The sequence below is a fragment of the Lissotriton helveticus genome, chromosome 5_1 (genome assembly GCF_964261635.1).
Source record: "Lissotriton helveticus chromosome 5_1, aLisHel1.1, whole genome shotgun sequence".
Classification (NCBI taxonomy): Eukaryota; Metazoa; Chordata; class Amphibia; order Caudata; family Salamandridae; genus Lissotriton; species Lissotriton helveticus.
Genome location: NC_136065.1, coordinates 1,930,471,059 through 1,930,484,000, shown reverse-complemented (window position 1 = coordinate 1,930,484,000; position 12,942 = coordinate 1,930,471,059). Strand labels below are relative to the sequence as shown.

General features: G+C 49.2%; 1 long non-coding RNA gene across 2 annotated transcripts in view; it reads left to right on the top strand.

Annotated features, from left to right (window-relative positions):
* The first annotated feature begins 2,729 nt into the window (after positions 1-2,729).
* LOC144756049 (uncharacterized) overlaps positions 2,730-12,942 on the top strand; it is a 43,910-nt gene continuing 33,697 nt past the window's right edge. For both annotated transcript variants that reach the window (XR_013595014.1, XR_013595013.1), the window contains exon 1: positions 2,730-4,364. This is a non-coding gene — a long non-coding RNA (uncharacterized LOC144756049). The remainder of the gene's footprint in view (positions 4,365-12,942) is intronic.

Here is a 12,942-nt window from a genome sequence, read left to right as displayed (position 1 = left end):
GAATTTCCACCAGCCCCAGTTATGACAGAGGAACCCAGCCTAAAGCCGTGATCGAAGATCAGCATGGACTTCGGGAGCTTTCCGGATAGACGTCTCACCGTAGTTCTCATTGACTCCCAAACCAAGTTCCCAGTCATGGAGTTAATACAGTTGACTGCATTTTCAAAAATCAAGCCTGAGTTGGAGAAAACATTTGCCCTGATAGGCCTACCAAAGGAAATATTATCAGACAATGGTCCTTCATTTCAGGGGCATGAGTTTTAAGAGTACTTGTCAGTCATTCACTACCGAAAGGTAACCTCCTGTGGCCTTGAGCAAACAGGGAGGTCGAAAGATTAATGAGAACTCTAAACCAAGTATTAAGAATTGGCATTGACCAGGGGGAAGATGCCGAACGCTGTCTGCTTCGGTCCTTGAGGATTTACTGCGAGACCACCCCACAGCACCACCAATTGCGCCCCCAACAGACCGGAATGGCAGCCCCCTATTCTGGACACACATGAAGGCAGACCACCAACGTCAAGGCCAGTTTAGGAAGGAGAGCAATGACGCTCAACCATCCAAATAGGGGAGAGCATCATTATGAGAGACCGTCATCACCCAGGGTGGAAGTCCTGAACAACATTTGAGGCAGAAACCTGGCAAGCCATGAAAATCAACTGCACCATGATCATCGTGCAGCGGGGACATCACACCGCTGTAAGGAACGTATCCTGGTTCAAGAAGGTCAACAGTCACAAAGGGTAGTCTGATGAGAGGCCTGATGGAGAAAACCTTTCCAACCAAGAAGAGCTGTGATTGTCCTGGGATGTAATTCATTGCATCTGATCTTGGAGGTATGGGGTCCCCCTGACAAAGCCTAGAGGTCTTGTATAATTATAATAAACTAACCCACAGCACAGGGAGGGTGGTAAAGGCACTATAGTCCTGTTTCCACTGTCATTATATGATTTCCCCTTTTGTGCTTTATGGAATTGTAACAATACTGATTGTATTATTCTTATGCATTTTTCTGTTAGTGTTGGCTTGTGTACTGCATCTTAGAGCACATTAGTTAAAATAAACATTTTAAACTATACCGTGTCTCTGATTACTTACTGACTAGTATGATTGTTAGAGCGAAAGAGTGTTCTTGTTTCTCACTATTCCTGAAAGTTTACTATGTCGCATGTTCTAGGTTGTCTAGTCATTGGTAGCTTTGCTGTAGTACGGAGACACTATTGCTAGTCGGATTGGAGTTCTAAGCACTGAGGTGGCTTTTTTGGTACACCACAATACACCGAGGTCCTGGTTTCCTGCGCATAGTTCTGTGCATGAGCAGAAACCATGCAACCTGACGCACCCAATGTTTGGTCTGGTACTTATTTACAAGACACTTTAGTAGTGCTTGTACTTGTCCACAATACCCTCACTCCTGTTTTCCGGAAAACAGTTGTGACGGCATAACCTACCTATATTGATGTTTTATAGGTTCTTTCAAGCTTGATATTATAAAAAGGTTTTTATTAGTCTATTAAATTGCTGATCCCTTTGTGCTGCCACGCAATTAAGTTGTTTTCCTTTTCTTTGTCCTTATGGATGATATGAATATTTCAGGGTATAGTGGCGCACCACTCCGTCATCATTTAACTGCATATGGAGTGCCTGCAGGGCATATGCGGGTATCACGCTTATTTTTGTGGTTGGTGCTAACCCAGCTTACCACTTTGAGGTATTCTACTCTTGGGTAACCTTTCCGGCAGTGAATCGAGATGATAACTTGTTCCATGCATACGCTCCCACTGCGGTACTTGTTTTATATAGGCCATATACGATGCTCGAAGTTCCAATTTTGGCATGGCAACACCGTATTTTGTTTAATGGCGCCCTCCCCCACACAATGACTCCAGTCCGTTTAGGCCCTTTGTCGATTCTTGGGGCCACTTGGCCAGTTTTTGCCAGGTACACACCTCATCCACGTTATCTAGTAGCCACTATAGACGTATTCCGTGTCTTGCACACCTCTTTAAATTGAGGTACATAGGGCTCTAGTACAATACGTTTCCCGCAATCTCCAGGTGGGAGCACCTGGGGTTGCGGCGCAACCAGCTGGACCGGCCGGGATCTCGATTAGTCCCGTCATGGTTAATTCGGTTATGGGCAAGCGTCCACAGAATAAGGATGATTTACCTTACTGGCTTGCTGAGAAATTTGACCAGCTGGAAGCAGTATTTCCTAATTCCACTACTGTGGAAAAACACAGGATCCTAACAATAAGTTAGGATCCTGTAATAATAAGTAATAAGGTGGAATGAGAGGGAACAAGCACACAGGTAAGAGAGAAGGCAATGTGGAATGGGAGAGAAGCACATCAGCAAGAAAGCAGTGTGTGTGAGATGCACACAAGAGCAAGCACAATGCAAAGGGTAGTGGGGGAGAAGCAGGGAGATGAAACATTATGGAGTGTGGCGCAGGGGCATAGAGAGATGTACATGAGAGTGAAAATTCTTTTTCGTCCCTAGGTTATGAACATTATTGTTTTGAGTATAGTCCTTTTCTTATTTGATTGTTTTCATTTTTAAAGGAAAGGGATAATGTTGTATCCTGAGATTTACATGGCTATGTAGATCAGCCTAGGTCTTCCTAGCTGCTCAGCCAGAGCAAGAGATGGTGACAGAATGTTGGTGTGCCTGTGATGAATGGAATGCCTGGGTGCCTGTGTGTATGAGTGTGTGACAGTTTGAGATGGGCTGAGCAGCTAGGCAGGCTGCTCCTGGTGGGGCTGGCAGGGGCTGGCATAGGAGTTACTAGAGCTGGATTACAGTTGTACTTGCATGATCCCTGTTTGATGTTGCTAGACTTGGATTAATAAAGAAGACTTCAAGAAACTACATCCTGACTACAAGTGTCTTCATATACAAAGTACAACATATTTTTGGCGACGAGGACCAAGGACCAAGACCCAAGCGTACTTAAGGACTGAACACAGATCCAGAGACTCCTAAGAAAACTTTGAAACCAGCGTAACTTGAAGAAAAAAAAAGGAAAGAAAAGTATGGAGTAAAAGGCAAGTTAGCCCCACCAGTGTCCAGTCGTCGGACGGCCCCAACCTGTTGCCTGATTTTACTCCATGGGCAAGACCTCAGGTATGGTCTGTATGTTAGGGTATGAATGGATTTTCTTTCACCCTACCACTTCCCTTGTAATCTGCTGTATGGATGTATCCACTGCGCAAGGGAACTCTGGCTGACCAAGATTAGAGTTATGGTCTAACTCTGTGAAGTAAGGAGCGCCTGTGGCTGTTCAGGAGATGAGTTATGGACTAACTCAGTGAATGTTTTCACATGTACCACACAGGAGCAGTGTGGTTTTCCCATGTTCGCTGTCTTCATTGCGCATGGAAAGCAGTTTTTGCATCAGATTTCTTTGTCAGCTTGGAAATACTGTTTGGCATAAAGTACTGTGTGTTAAGTCTAAGTGATGTGATGAATTTCACATGTGCCATACAGGAACGGCATGCTTCAACACAGTTTGGTTTTATTCTGAGCAATACCATGTGTACTTATGAGATCTGCAAGCGCAGTGTCAGTGGTCCTAGGAAACTTCAGTGTGGTGTTAGATGTGGTCAATTACTGGACAATGCAGTATGTGTTGATTTCTACGTATAGGCACTTGCTGAGTTGCATTATCTTTTATCTACTGGTCGTGCCTTGCCTGTGTACAACAGAGCGCCAAAGGATGAGAGGATCCCGCTACAGGTTTTCCGTTTAGTGACCAAGAGAGCTGTACAAATATTGTTTTAAACTTTGGCCATCAGCATTGAGGATTTTTAGCTGCTGCGCAATTCTCTGTTCAACCGCCACCCGGGATTTAAATGATAAGAGAGCACGAGCCAAGTAACTCGCGTGCCTACGGTCTTCTTCCTTCACGTCACATGTGAGTTCTTTTGTCCTGCGTCATCTGCTTTCTTCTGACCAGCGGTGCTGCTTCGAATCAGGAGCTGCTTTTCTGCTGCAAAGATCCTGTGGTGCATGTATGCACCGTGAGCCACTCGGCATTGCGCTGAAAACGTGCTGCCATTTTGATTTTGGCCTTGTAAACAATGTCCTGGGTCAAGGTGTTTGCTGTGTGGAAATCTCGTCAGTCACCATGGAAACACGAGTCTAAGGAACACAATTGTTCTTTGTGCCGTCCAGTACGAAAATTCTCTTCACTCAAGTGTGGCATTTTGAACTGTACTGTAGCGGAAATGTGTTTGCTTAATCCTCCACGAGCGCAATAGGAACTTAAGTGCTGCACCAAGATGGGACTGCCACGATGACAAGCTTGCTGAGAGACCTGTGTTGAGAGGCTGTTTGTGAATTTTGCTGTGCCATGAGTAACTCGTATGCTGATTTCTGTTATTTTTTCTTAGTTACATACATAAGTGTACATGTAAGGGTGATTGCTTATTGTTGAATCTATGTGTGGTGTGCCATCTGGTGGTTGTATAACGGGGAATTGCTATAAGCCTAGAGCCAGTCATAGAGATCGTTGTAACTTCTTCTACACGTAAAATGGAACTGAAAGTGTACCTTTTAAGCACGCATGTTTCCAGCACTATTTTTGGTGCATGTTTGGTGTTGATTGTTTCTGTTGCATTAATATGTTATGCAGAACAACTTGGGTGAGAGATCGCTCACTGGTGTGGAGACATAGTTTGGAAGTGTTCTTCTTTTATGGTTATTGTACGTGCATACATCATGCAATTTTATTAGTTTGTGATGCCACAGTTTCTTTTCGCTATTCACAGTGTGAGGCGTATTAGTCTCCTGGTGGGTGGTCATCACCGATTCTCTCTTAATTGAGGGTGGTTCTGGTTGTGGTGGGTGGTCCCCATCTTCTTGGTGTTGGTAAGTCGCATTGCGCTGCACGTCTGATTTGTTGGTATGTGTGTAAGTCGCCTCGCGCCTTACATGTTGTCCTGTGTAAGTCGCCTTGCGCTTCAGATGTTGTCCTGTGTGTAAGTCGCTCTGCGCCTCACGTGTTGTCCTGTGTAAGTCGTCCTGCGCTTCAGGTGTTGTCGTGTGTAAGTCGTTCTGCGCGTCACATGTTGTTGTGTGTAAGTCGGCCCGCGCTTCACTGTGTGTGTGTGTACTCTTTATGTGGTCCATATTGTGGTACACGTGCATCTGCAGTGTTTGTTCACACTTGATGTTGGTTTCTGGGTTTGGGTGTTCGTTGTGTGGTATTACACCCTTCTTCTCTTGTGTTTTGGGAAAGGATGGGGTCTTTGTTAGCTGCATTCGTGATTTGTCTTTACATTGTTCCTTCCCTATCTGCAAATGTGTGATGATTTTGATTCAATGAATTTTAACAACTTTCATTGTATACTTAATGAATTTTTACAACCTACATTAGGGAGGAGGGGCGAATTTGATGCATGTTTATACTATGCCGTATTATGCCCTTCTTCATGGTTTGCTTTGTTCTTCCTTTGGTGATGTTTCAAATTCTTTTTCGTCCCTAGGTTATGAACATTATTGTTTTGAGTATAGTCCTTTTCTTATTTGATTGTTTTCATTTTTAAAGGAAAGGGATAATGTTGTATCCTGAGATTTACATGGCTATGTAGATCAGCCTAGGTCTTCCTAGCTGCTCGCCAGAGCAAGAGATGGTGACGGAATGTTGGTGTGATTAGGGTGGTGGTGGTGATTAGGGTGGTGGTGGTATTAGTTAGGGTGGTGGGGGTGGTTAAAGCCGTAGTAGTGGTTCGGGTGGTGGCAGGGGGTTGTGGTGGTATGGGGAGGGTAGTGGTTGGATAGTTATGGTAGGCTGGTAGTGGCTTGTTATGGTGGGGGTTAGGATGGTGGTGGTTAAGGTGGTGGTGGTAGGGTGGTAGTGGTAGGATGGTGGGACAATGGTGGTAGGTGAGGGTGGTTAGATTGTTTGCGGAGACAAAGTGCTGCTTATTAAAAAGGCAGTTCTGTTTCAAGGGCCTGATGCTTGTAATTTCCTCACTTGGCAGCAACAGGCATGGGGCATAAATGTATTGGGGGTTGTGAAATCGTACCTATGAGTTATTCAGTGGTGAGCCAGTGGGCTGCTTTAGGGCTATATTAGGTGCCTCTGTGGCACGCAGTCACCATAAATATTCCTGTTCTGTCTGACCCTAGCAGTGGAAAAATTACATCATATGCAAGCGTGGTTGCCACAAATCTCACATGCTGTGCCTGTTTTATGTAAAATGGGATTAGCCTTTGAAGGGTCAACTCTGATCTTTTCACACACCCCTTTTTATTCAATATAGAGAGGGACAGAAAGTGGAAGGGGGCAAGCCACAACAAGGATCGAGACGGGAGGGCGGGACACGTCCTGCAAACACATGCACTCTTATGGTGTGCTGGAACTAAAATAAAACAAGCATTGACAAAGCCAATAGGTCTCACCTATGCAAGCGCCTTTAGCTTTGGCAATGTGTTTAGCCATGTTGTACACCAGTATGGCTCCTGTTTAGCATGGCTAAAAGTTAGTGGAGCGGGTGGTCGTAGAGTGGAGTGTCGTTGTGGCGTGGTGGAGAAGCAAACAGGGACAACTTTGTAGGAGTAGTAGAGGTTTACTAGAAATAATACATCAGCAGTATTGGTTTTATATATAGCCAACAAAAGGGTGGGTTCACCTGGGTCTGGCGCTGGGCTCGCCTTTAAGTCTATATATATTCCTTCAGGAAGGAGACAGGAATTGCACCTCCAGACGTTATGAATCGCTGTCTGTCGATGTAGCTCGCCAGGGTTTTCCTGAGATCAAAACATAAGGGAAGAGAAGAACAGAAAAGACCCCATGAGGAGACTGTTTCGTTCGGACATAAAATGGCAGGGATCGGGGAGTGCAGGGAGCAATCACCCAGGACCAACACCAGTGAGCATGTGCGGTGGTTAGCTCCCCCCACCCAGGCTGGTTTTCTACTCCTGACGTCACTTCCCCCTGCAGTGCTTATACGGTTACGTACCTTATTAAGCCACGTCCCTGCTAGGAAGTGGCCGGTTTCTTCAAGGTACCGGATCGGGTCCGGCTCCCTCTCTGGCTCTTTACAGGTATAGGCGGACTCTTCTTCCGGTCTGTGTGGGGGCTTACTTGTATCCTCGGTCCTCGGCAGGAACACTGCAGTCAGGGGTACAAAGCAGGTCTCGGCGCGTCTCTCGTATTTTTCCCGTTCCGTCTTCTTGGCCTTGGGCTTCCAGGAAAGAGCGTTTTCTGGGCCGCCTCTTCTGGCTTTATCCAGGCCGGGTCTCTGGTTGCGGTCACATGACCGGAGAGCGAACACTTGGAAGGCGAAGTCTTTAAGGGGTAGACCCAGCTGCTGTTGGAGGTAGGAGCCTGGAAGTAAAGGAGGGGACAGGGAAACAGGGACAGGGAAACAGGTAAGGGGGTCCAGTTGTAGCTCTGAGGATGGAACGTCAGCTAAGGAGGGTAGCTTGTCCTCACAGTCGTAGAGTGGAGTAGAGTGTTGTAGAGTGGAGTAGAGTGGCGTAGAGTATATTGTTGTAGAGTGGAGTGTTGTATAGTGGAGTGTTGCATATTGGAGTGTCTTAGCGGAGTGAATTAGAGATTAGAGTGGACTGGATTAGAGTAGAGTTGATTAGAGTAGAATTGATTAGAGTGGAGCGGATTAGAATGGAGCAGATTAAAGTGGGTTGGAGTGAATAGGATTGGAATGGATTAGAGTGGATTAGAATGGATTGGACTGGAGTGGAGTGGGGCGAAGTGGATTGGAGTGGAGTAGAATGGATTAGAGTGGATTGGAGTGGAGTGGATTATATTTAAATTGATTGGAGTGGATTAGATTTAAATTGATTGGAGTGGATTAGAGTGGATTGGAGCAGAGTGGACTGGGTTAGAGTGGATTGGAGTGGATTAGATTGGAGTGGATTGGATTAGAGTGGAGTGGACTCAAGTGGAGTGGATTGGAGAGGTTTGCCATGAAGTCAATCAGACTGGAGTGATTTAGGTTGGAGTGGATTAGAGTGTAATAGATTGGAGTGGGTTAGAGTGGAGTGGATTAGAGTTGAGTGGATGTTGGGGTTCGGGATCGGAAGGGACTGTAGGGAGTGAGTCAGACACGTGCAGTAAGGATTTTAACGAAGGTTTTATTTTTAAGTAAGCCTTTCTTCTTCGGCTAGAGAGCCTTAACCGGGCAAACTCGTCCGGTTCCGTCTTGACGCCTCTGGGGAAGATGGGACGGTCCAGGGTGCTTCTCCCGCGTCGGGTATAGGTTCCCGCCAGTCCGGTGCTTCCGTGGACGTCGTCGGGGTTAGGAGGCACCTCCCAGGTCAGGGCCAGATCCGGAAAACAAAACAGGGAAGGGAGGAACGATTACTCCAATGTTCCACTTTATAGCGTTTTGGGGGCCAGGGACGTGAAGGAAACCAGGTGCTCTTGTGTTCTACCCACACGGCCGATTCAGTGCTCTTGGTGCTCGTGAGGGAAGGGGGGTTGTGGAGACTATACAATATGCACACTGGTCAATCACACAGTCGGTTGGTTGCTACGAGTTATCCAGCCCGCCACTCTGCCCCGTACCTTTGTGAGCCACGCTCCTCCCGCGGGAACGTGGCTGGGCGGATCGCCTGTCCGTTGGCCTCCTGGCTTGTAGTCCACAGCTGGGCTCGTCAGGAACTCTTCCCCGCCGTACTCCGTCTCTGCTCTCCAGTCTCTCGCGCTTTCTCCTCCTTCTGCTCCGGAACTGCTGTTCGTCGCCTTCCGGGTCGGGCTGCCTTTTGGCGTCGTCACGAACCAGGTGGGCGGGGTTTCGTCATCTTCGTCGGGTAATTTAAAGGGCCCGTGTGCCTCTTTGTCCATGTTCTCCCAACGTGTGCTACTGTCCGTCTGAGACCCCTCCTCTGGCCAGGCGGATGAAGGCTGTAAGTCGGAAACAGACAGGGGTGAACAGGGGGGTACAGCTGACCACCAGTCAACGTCAGCACCCTCGACAATGCGGGAACGTCCCACCCCGTGACACACCTCCCCCCCTGGTTTCTCCCGATCGGGGAGAAAATTGGATCGGGACAGGAAGTCAGCATTCCCATTGTCTGCGCCCTTTTTATGCTGGACCGTAAAGGAGTAGGGTTGGAGGGATAAAAACCACCTCAGCACTCTAGCATTCAGGGCCCTATTCCGATACATCCACGTTAAAGGAGCGTGATCAGTCTGTAGCACAAAAGGTCTACCCTCAAGATAATATTGCAGTTTATCAACAGCCCATTTGATGGCCAGGCATTCGCGTTCCACAGTGGAATACCTACACTCCCTAGGAAACAGTTTGCGGCTGGTAAACAGTATTGGATGTTCAACCCCGTTGTCGCCCACCTGCGACAAAACAGCCCCTATCCCTACGTCAGAAGCGTCAGTGGCCAGTATGAATGTCTTGGAGAAGTCCGGAGATTCCAATACGGGGGAGGAGGTTATGATGGTTTTCAACCCCTCGAAGGCGTCTCTGGCTTCATTGGAGGGAGTCAGTAGTTCTCTGGGTTTGACGTTCTGTCTTAGGAGATTCGTTAGGGGAGCGGCTACTTCGGCGAACTGAGGAATGAACCTCCTATAGTAGCCTATTAGTCCCAGGAAGGCCCGGAGTTCTCTTTTGGTGGTAGGGAAACGGGTGTTCTGAATGGCTTTGATCTTCTCGGCCTGAGGTGCAATGGTGCCCTTCCCAAGGACGTAACCCAGGTACTTGACGCTATTGAAGGCGACTCTTGACTTCTTCGAGTTGACATGCAGCCCAGCGTGTTTTAGCGCTGTCAGTATGGTATGTAGATGCTCTAGGTGGTCTTCCCACGTTTTGCTGTGAATGACGATATCGTCGAGGTATGCCGCACTGAAAGACGGAAAGGGTTTCAACACTTGATTCATGAGGCGTTGGAACGTGGCAGGTGCCCCGTGTAATCCAAATGGCAGGACCGTGAACTCGTAGAGCCCGTCGTCTGTGACGAAGGCCGTTTTCTTTCTATCTTCTTCTCGAAGGGGCACCTGCCAATACCCCTTTGTCAGGTCAAGTGTACTGATGAAGACGGCGTCACCTAGTTTTTCCACCAGTTCGTCCACCCTGGGGATGGGATAGGCGTCAAAAGAGGATATAGAGTTCAGGGCCCTGAAATCCATACAGAATCTTTTCGTGCCATCTGGTTTCGGGACCATCACGATCGGGGAGGACCAACAGCTCTTAGAAGGCCGGATGACACCCAGTCGTAGCATGTCTGACACCTCTTTCCGGACTGCTTCTCGTCGGGAGGCTGGAATCCTATATGGCCGTTGTTTTATTGTTTTTCCTGGGGGCGTTTCGATGTGATGTTCCACCAGTGTAGTTTTCCCGGGGGAAGTCGGAGAATACAGTGGTCAGGGGTTGTAGTACGTCCTGCAGTTCCTTCTTCCTTGAGTCGGACAGATCTGAGTTCACGACTAAGTGCTCCAGGGTGGTGTCCTTGTCAGGCAGGGTTGGGAGTACCAGGTTGTTACTTCTGGATATCGGTCCTATCCACTTCTTCAATAGATTTATGTGGTAGCTTTGTGTCTTGTTAGGGGACAACCTGAGCTTGTAGGTGGTGTTCCCGATCGTCTCCAGGACCTCATATGGGCCAACCCACTCGTTCCTGTGCGTGACCGAAGGTAAAAGCAGCAGAACCCAGTCCCCGACCCGCAGCTGGCGTAGTCTCTTCCCTCTGTCATAATATGTCTTCTGTTTGTGCCTCTGGAGTTCAAGGTTCGTGTGTGCTAGCTCTCGGAGTTTTCCTAGTTTGGAACGGAGTCGAATGGTGTATTCCAGGAGGGACGACTGCTCCTGGGCTTCTTGTGTCTCCCAGCTGTCTTTGGTTATCTCTAGTAAGGATCTCGGGATTCGCCCATATAGGAGCTCGAAGGACGAATAGCCCAGGCTGCTCTGTTTCTGGGCCCTGAGCACATACAACGCCAAGGGAAGCAGGCGATCCCAGGCCTGACCCTCCGTAGAGAGCATTTTCTTTAATGTTGTTTTCAACGTTTGGTTATATCTCTCCACCAGACCATCGGTCTGGGGATGATAAACCGATGTTTTCAACTGATGGATGTTTAAGGACTTGCAGACTTCTTTCATCAGGCGCGATGTAAAGGGAGTCCCTTGGTCGGTGAGGACCTCTTTGGGAAATCCCACCCGGGCGAACAGTTCCACGATCTTCTCTGCCACGTTGGCTGTGGTGGGAGCCCGTAAGGGAAATGCCTCTATGAACCTTGTCGCATAGTCGACTATGACCAGGCCGTAGCGGTGTCCCTTGGATGATGTGGGCAAAGGTCCGATCAAGTCCATACCCACCCTCTCGAAAGGGACACCGACAATGGGCATCGGTTGCAGGGGTGCCGCAGGGGGTCTGTGGGTGTTTTTCCGCTGGCAGATTTCACATTTCCTACAGTATTCCTGCACATCCCGGTATACTCCAGGCCAGAAGAAGTGGCGTGTTATGCTCTCCGTCGTCTTTTCTTTCCCTGCATGTCCGGCGGTTAGGTGGGCATGCGCAAAGAACAGTACCTGTTCCCGGAAGGACAAGGGTACTAGTAACTGAAGGCTCCTTCCTGTTTTCTCCAGTCTGTACAGTAGGTCCTTCTGTATCACGAACTTTGGGAAAGAGAGGTTGGGGTTAGTTTGGTCAGCATGAGCGGCCTCCCAGGTATTGTATAACGTTCTGTCCTCTGCCTGGGCATGTCTGAAACTGCGATCAAGTACCCAGGGATCAGGGGTTATATACGCCGCCCGGGGTTCCTCTGCATTCCGTGTCTGGTCCAACACTGTTTCCCGGAACAATGCAAGGAATCTAGGATTATCCACCCCCAGTATCATGTCATCAGGCAAGGAATCCACTACCCCTAATCGAACCACACATTCTGGTTTGTCTGTGGGCTTTAGGGGGATGTCTGCTAAGGGATATGGCTTTACGTCCCCATGGACGCAGCGGATGTGTACTAGGGTATCGGGGATGTATTGACTGGGAAGGACTAGGCGTTTCCTAACCACAGACTGCCTGCACCCCGAATCTAAGAGGGCTTTCACCCTTTGCTTATTGATCTGCATACTCACATAGAAGGAGGTTCCCAGCTCTGCGGAGTACAGTACTGTTTTGGGGAGATAACCGACCTCCATCGTTCCTCTGTGGGATGTTTTCGTGGACACAGGCGGGCTATGTGACCCCATTCGCCGCACTCAAAGCATTGTGGACCTCTTGATGTATGCGGCTCCATTCGGAATGGTCTGGGTCTCGGGGTTTCCACCATCGGTTTTGTTCTCTTCTCCTGTTTGGCGGGAGGATGGTTTTTTGTGTACTTCTCATGTTCCCAACCCAAACCCTTGGGCTGGGCTCTGGCATAGCTGGGGGAACTGACCTGGCCTGCTGGGGGACACTCTATTTGCCACTCTGCCGCCGAGTCCACCGCCAAGAGCCACATTGTGCGCGACAAGTGCGCCGGAGCCGGAGCACCACAGCCACATCATCGCCATCGGCGCTGCCGCCCCGGGACTGCGAATCCCGGCAGCCTCTGCGGCGGCGCGCCTTCAGTAACGTCACAGGAGCGCCAGGAGGCGCATAAAGACGCCCGAGCACCGGCGAGCGGGGGGAACTGACCTGGCCTGCTGGGGGACACTCTATTTGCCACTCTGCCGCCGAGTCCACCGCCAAGAGCCACATTGTGCGGGACAAGTGCGCCGGAGCTGGAGCACCACAGCCACATCATCGCCATCGGCGCTGCCGCCCCGGGACTGCGAATCCCGGCAGCCTCTGCGGTGGCGCGCCTTCAGTAACGTCACAGGAGCGCCAGGAGGCGCATAAAGACGCCCGAGCACCGGCGAGCGGGGGGAACTGACCTGGCCTGCTGGGGGACACTCTATTTGCCACTCTACCGCCGAGTCCACCGCCAAGAGCCACATTGTGCAGGACAAGTGCGCCGGAGCCGGAGCACCACAGCCACATC